Source organism: Mesoplodon densirostris (assembly GCF_025265405.1).
Source record: "Mesoplodon densirostris isolate mMesDen1 chromosome Y unlocalized genomic scaffold, mMesDen1 primary haplotype SUPER_Y_unloc_2, whole genome shotgun sequence".
NCBI classification, from domain to species: domain Eukaryota; kingdom Metazoa; phylum Chordata; class Mammalia; order Artiodactyla; family Ziphiidae; genus Mesoplodon; species Mesoplodon densirostris.
In genome coordinates this window covers 948,993-954,992 of record NW_026778237.1, presented here as the reverse complement: position 1 = coordinate 954,992, position 6,000 = coordinate 948,993, and the positions used below count along the sequence as shown (strand labels likewise).

At 38.5% G+C, this 6,000-nt stretch overlaps 1 non-coding gene across 1 annotated transcript; it reads left to right on the top strand.

The window, feature by feature from the left end:
- The first annotated feature begins 4,854 nt into the window (after window positions 1-4,854).
- TRNAR-CCU (transfer RNA arginine (anticodon CCU)) lies at window positions 4,855-4,927 on the top strand. Its single transcript has one exon. It is a non-coding gene; the product is annotated as a tRNA-Arg (tRNA).
- The last annotated feature ends 1,073 nt before the right edge of the window (window positions 4,928-6,000 follow it).

Here is a 6,000-nt window from a genome sequence, read left to right as displayed (position 1 = left end):
TTGGAAGTGAAGCTTATCAATACACTGCATTATGTGAGCTAATAAGTGTGAACGGGATGATAGAAATAGAAAAACAACATTGTACAACTTCTGATGAAATAACTGTGACATGTAATGATCATCACTGACTGCTATAACATTGAGGTGAAAGTTGATGTGGAATGTTACAATGAAAAGATCAGGCTATCACTACCCACACTTCAGATTAATCTCAGAAGCACTAAAAGGGGGATAACCTCAATGTGAAGCATATACCCATCAAGAACACTTACCTTCAAAATTGAACCTGAATCTAAACAAGCCTCTGGCTAACTTCCAGTTTACAGAAAATAGGAAGGATAAAGGAACAACTTAAAAGACACCATGAGGAAACTAACAGACAAATCCAGAATATGGGTTTTTTATAAGACAATGGTCTAGTTTCTTCAATAAGTCAATGGTTTGAAAAAAGTGGGGAGTAGAGGAAGAGGACTGCTGTAGATTAAAATAATTGATGTGACATCATAAACCAACTGTAAAAAAAAAACTATTTTGAAGGCAAGGAGGGAAATGTGACTATGTGCTGAATATTAGATGATACTAAGGAATCATAGTTAATTCTTTTTTGTGTGATAATGGCTTTATTGTTATACAAGAAAATGGTCATAATTTTTAGATGTGCCATACATAAGGATGAAATTTGCTTTAAAGTCCTTCAGCTTAAAAAAAGAGAGAAAAGTTGGGATAGATGAAGAAAGTGGCATTATCTTAATAGTTGTGGAATCCAGAACTTCCATTTATGGAAGTTCATGATTACTATTCTCTCTAGTTTTGTATGTGTTTAAAAGTTTTCATACTAAAAAGAAAAAAATTAAACCTTCCAACAACTCCTCATCTCACGTAGTAGAAAATCCAATGCTATTGCATTGTCTTATGAGGTCCTACTTTATTAGACCCTGTCAACCTCTATCACCTCATCTTTCATTCTCCTGTTGTTCATTACACTTCAACCAGTTACCAGGCAATATTTTTTATTTTTTTAATTGCAGTATAGTTGATTTACAATGTTGTTTTTGTTTCAAGTGTACAGCAAAATGATTCAGTTATATATACATCTCTCTATATATATTTTTCAGATTCTTTTCCCTCATAGGTTATTACAAAATATTGAGTATAGTTCCCTGTGTTATACAGTAGGTCCTTATTAGTTATCTATTTTATATAGAGTAGTGTGTATCTGTTAATACCAAATTCCTAATTTATCCCTACCCCCTTCCCGCTAACCCTGCTTTCTACTTTGGTAATCATATGTTTGTTTTCTATGTCTGCCAGGCAATCTTGTTATTCCCGGAACATGCCAGGTTCTTTGTCCTTGCTGGTCCCTCTGTTAGAACTGTTCTCCTCCCCAGGCTAATGTGACTGAATGCCTCACTTCATTCAAATGTCTGTTCCAACGACACCTTTCCAAGGAAGGCCTCTCTCACCACCCTAGCTGAAATAGAATTCTCCATCACGCACTGGTCCCTTATTGGCTTTATTTTTTCTTCATGGCACTTATCACTATCTTAAGATGCTTGCTTGCTTACTTAATCTGCCTCAATTTCTGTAAAGGCAAGGTGTCTGTCTTACTCAGTGCTCCAATCCTAGCATCTAGAACAGTGCCTGTCACATAGTAGGAACTCCATAAAACATTTATTAAAATGGCAAAAGAATAGTGTTGTGACAGTTTAAAAGCCCGGAGTGATGTGGAAAATATAGCAATTCATGCTGACACATTTGCTGAACTGCTAATCCTCTAGGAACAGCGTGTGTTGTGATACCCTGTACATGTCATATGGTGGGAGAGATCGTGGGGATAAGGAATGAGGCATCTCCCAGACTCTGCTTGTCTTCAGGGAAGACTTATTTGCACAGATGTTTTGGGGCTGTGTCTCCAGGCTGTTGGGTTTGTCAAGTGGGCGGAGTCCCCCTTCAGCTATCAGCGTCACTGCTCTGTTTTCTGACTCACCAGTTCCCAGTTCTGGGCCATCCCTAAACTCAGTTTCCTTCCAGTTACTGGGGAATAAGGGCAAACTGGCTATTGAGAAAAAGCACCAGGTCCTGAGAGCCAGAGATTAGGATCTAAAAATTTCTTAGTTTTTCCACAGACATTATTCCTTGAGACTGTGGTGGGTTTTGTGGAGGCATAAAAATTGGGGGGCTCCATGTGGGAGCCTTGGACCTGAGGGCAGCAGTGAGTCTGAGGGTCTCTTCCCAACCGCAACAAGGAACCCTGCCCCTCATTTGTATTCCCTCCAGCCCCTTTGCATTGTCCCTCTTGATACCCTCTTGCTATGCAGCCACAGGAGAGATGTGAGCTTGGGCCTGTGGCATTCTTGAACAAAGCCTGTTCAGAGATGTTTGTGCAGAGACCGCATTCAATTCTTCAACTCAACAAATTCTGAGACACCTTTTCCAATGATTTTGCTGTACACTCAGACAATAATGTTTTGTCATTAGGTTGAGGTCTTGCTTTGGCCTAGAGAACACCATTGTCAAGGACAAATCTTCGTAGGCCCTGAGGTAACACCCTCCATTTTCTCCCAAGGGAAGAGACCATGAGGGAACTGTAAGTAGAGAGGCTCTGAATCCTGTCAAAACCCAAAATTCAACCCAGTAAATTTAAATATCTAATTTGCTTTATTAGATGATTCATGAATCTGTCAGCATCCCATCTAGCAACCACAATGAAATTCCCAGGAGCTGTACAAGAGGGAAGACTTTCTCTAGGAGGTGGGTCAAAAAGAATCTTGTTGTGATTTATGTCATGGACTGTTCTGCCTATGATTTCCTCTAAGAGTTTGATAGTATCTGGTGTTACAATTAGGCCTTTAATCCATTTTGAGTTTGTTTTTGTGTATGGTGTTAGGGAGTGTTCTAATTTCAAACTTTTACATATACATGTCCAGTTTTTCCAACACCACTTATTGAAGAGTTTGTCTTTTCTCAACTGAATATTCTTGCATCCTTTATCAAAGATAAGGTTTCCATATGTGCATGGGTTTATCTTTGGGCTTTCTATGCTGTTACATTGATCTATATTTCTGTTTTTGTGCCAGTACCATACTGTGTTGACTACTGTAGTTTTGTAGTATAGTCTGAAGTCAGGGAGCCTGATTCCTCCAGCTCCATTTTTCGTTCTCAAGATTGTTTTCGCTATTCGGGGTGTTTTGCATTTCCATACAAATTGTGAAATTTTTTGTTCTAGTTCTGTGAAAAATGCCAGTGGTAGTTTGATAAGGATTGCATTGAATCTGCAGATTGCTTTGGGTAGTAGACTCATTTTCAAAATGTTGATTCTTCCAATCCAAGAACATGGTATATCTCTCCATCTATTTGTATCATCTTTAATTTCTTTCATCAATGTCCTATAATTTTCTGAATACAGCTCTTTTGTCTCCTTAGGTAGGTATATTCCTAGATATTTTATTCTTTTTGTTGCAATGGTAAATGGGAGTGTTTCCTTGATTTCACTTTCAGATTTTTCATCATTAGTATATAGGAATGCCAGAGATTTCTGTGCATTAATTTTGTATCCTGCAACTTTACCAAATTCATTGATTAGCTCTAGTAATAAAAACAAAAATAAACAAATGGAACCTAATGAAACTTAACAGCTCTTGCACAGCAAAGGAAACCATAAACAAGACCAAAAGACAATCCTCAGCATGGGAGAAAATATTTGCAAATGAAGCAACTGACAAAGAATGAATTTCCAAAATTTACATGCAGCTCATGCAGCTCAATAACAAAAAAACAAACAACCCAATCCAAAAATGGACAGAAGACCTAAATAGACATTTCTCCAAAGAAGATATACGGATTGCCCACAAACACATGAAAGAATGTTCAACATCATTAATTATTAGAGAAATGCAAATCAAAACTACAATGAGATATCATCTCACACCTGTCAGAATGGCCATCATTAAAAGATCTACAAAAAACAAATGCTGGAGAGGGTGTGGAGAAAGAGAAACCTTCTTGCACTGTTGGTGGGAATGTAAGTTGATACAGCCACTATGGAGAACAGTATGGAGGTTCCTTGAAAAGCTAAAAATAGAACTGCCATGAGACCAAGCAATCCTACTACTGGGCATATACTCAGAAAACCATAATTCAAAAAGTGTCATGTACCAAAATGTTCATTGCAGCTCTACTTACAATGGCCAGGACATGGAAGCAACCTAAGTGTCCATCAACAGATGAATGGATAAAGAAGATGTGGCACATATATACAATGGAATATTACTCAGCCATAAAAAGAAATGAAATTGAGTTATTGGTAGTGAGGTGGATGGAACTAGAGTCTGTCATACATGAGTGAAGTAAGTCAGAAAGAGAAACATAAATATCGTATGCTAACACATATATATGGAATCTAAGAAAGAAAGAAAAAACGTCATGAAGAGCCTAAGGGTAAGACGGGAATAAAGACACAGACCTACTAGAGAATGATCTTAAGGATATGGGGAGGGGGAAATGTAAGTTGTGACAAAGTGAAAGAGTAGCATGGACGTATATACACTACCAAACGTAAAATAGATAGCAAGTAGGAAACAGCCACAGAGCACAGGGAGATCAGCTCGGTGGTTTGTGACCACCTAGAAGGGTGGGATGGGGAGGGTGAGAGGGAGGGAGACGCAAGAGGGAAGAGATATGGGAACATATGTATATGTATAACTGATTCACTTTGTTATTAAGCAGAAACTAACACACCATTGTAAAGCAATTATACTCCAATAAAGATGTTTAAAAAAAAAAGAGGGAAGGCCTTTATTGAAAGGAAGTTGGGGAGAGGAAGTCCTTAGCAAAAGAAAAGAAAGGGTGGGGACTTCCCTGGTGGTCCAGTGGCTAAGACTCTGCACTCCTAATGCGGGGTGCCTGGGTTCAATCCCTGGTCAGGGAACTAGATCCTGCATGCAGCAATGAAGATCCCACGTGCCACAACTAAGACACAACACAGCCAAATAAATAAATAAATATTTACAATTAAAAAAGAAAAGAAAGGGTTATTTTAGGCCAAGACATTTTCTTCTTTTTTAAAATATAAATTTATTTATTTATTTTTGGCTGTAGTGGGTGTTCGTTGCTGTGAGTGGGTTATCTCTAATCGTGGCAAGCAGAAGAAACTCTTCATTGTTATGCAGGACTTTTCATTGTAGTGTCTTCTCTTGTTGCAGAGCATGGGCTCTAGGTGCACGGGCTTCAGTAGTTGTGGCATGTGGGTTTCAGTAGTTGTGGCATTTGGGTTTCAGTAGTTGTGGCTCACGGGCTCTAGAGTGCAGGCTCAGTAGTTGTGGCACACGGGCTTATTTGTTGCACAGCATGTGGGATCTTCCTGGACTAGGGCTCAATCCCTTGTCCGCTGTATCGGCAGGCGTATTCTTAACCACTGTGCTACCAGAGAAGCCCCAAGACATCTTATTTTTGTGAGGAAGGAAACTAGCCTATTGCCTCTTCCTATTCTTGGGGAGTGTGGGGCAGATAGAGAGGGCCCACATGACGGGTTACCTCATTGGTGCTGACCAGAAAGTTCCAGACTGGTTGATTAAGATTACATTCCTGGGGAATGTCAAAACTGCAATTAGGTTGGCTATCATGGGTTTAGGTTAGTTTTGGCATCGTGGGTTTTAGTACAAGTGATGCCAGTTTGGGTCTGTGGTTTTTCTCTTTAACATTTCTAATTGGTTATTATTAGTATACAGGAAAATTTGATTGTTGCATATATTATCTTGTATTTAGCCACTTGATTGAACTATCTTATCAATTCTAACAATTTCTTAGTTTATTCTCTTGAGTTTTTAAATTAAACAATCATACTGTCTGCAAATAATTTGTAACCTATTGGTTCCTGGACCAAGTTCAGTCATTAAGCTGTCATAAGGTAAATCCATATTCTACTGGTGCAATATAATACATTCTAATTTTTCCTGAAAACTCATCTGACACTACAAATACCAAAATTGATAATGAAAATAA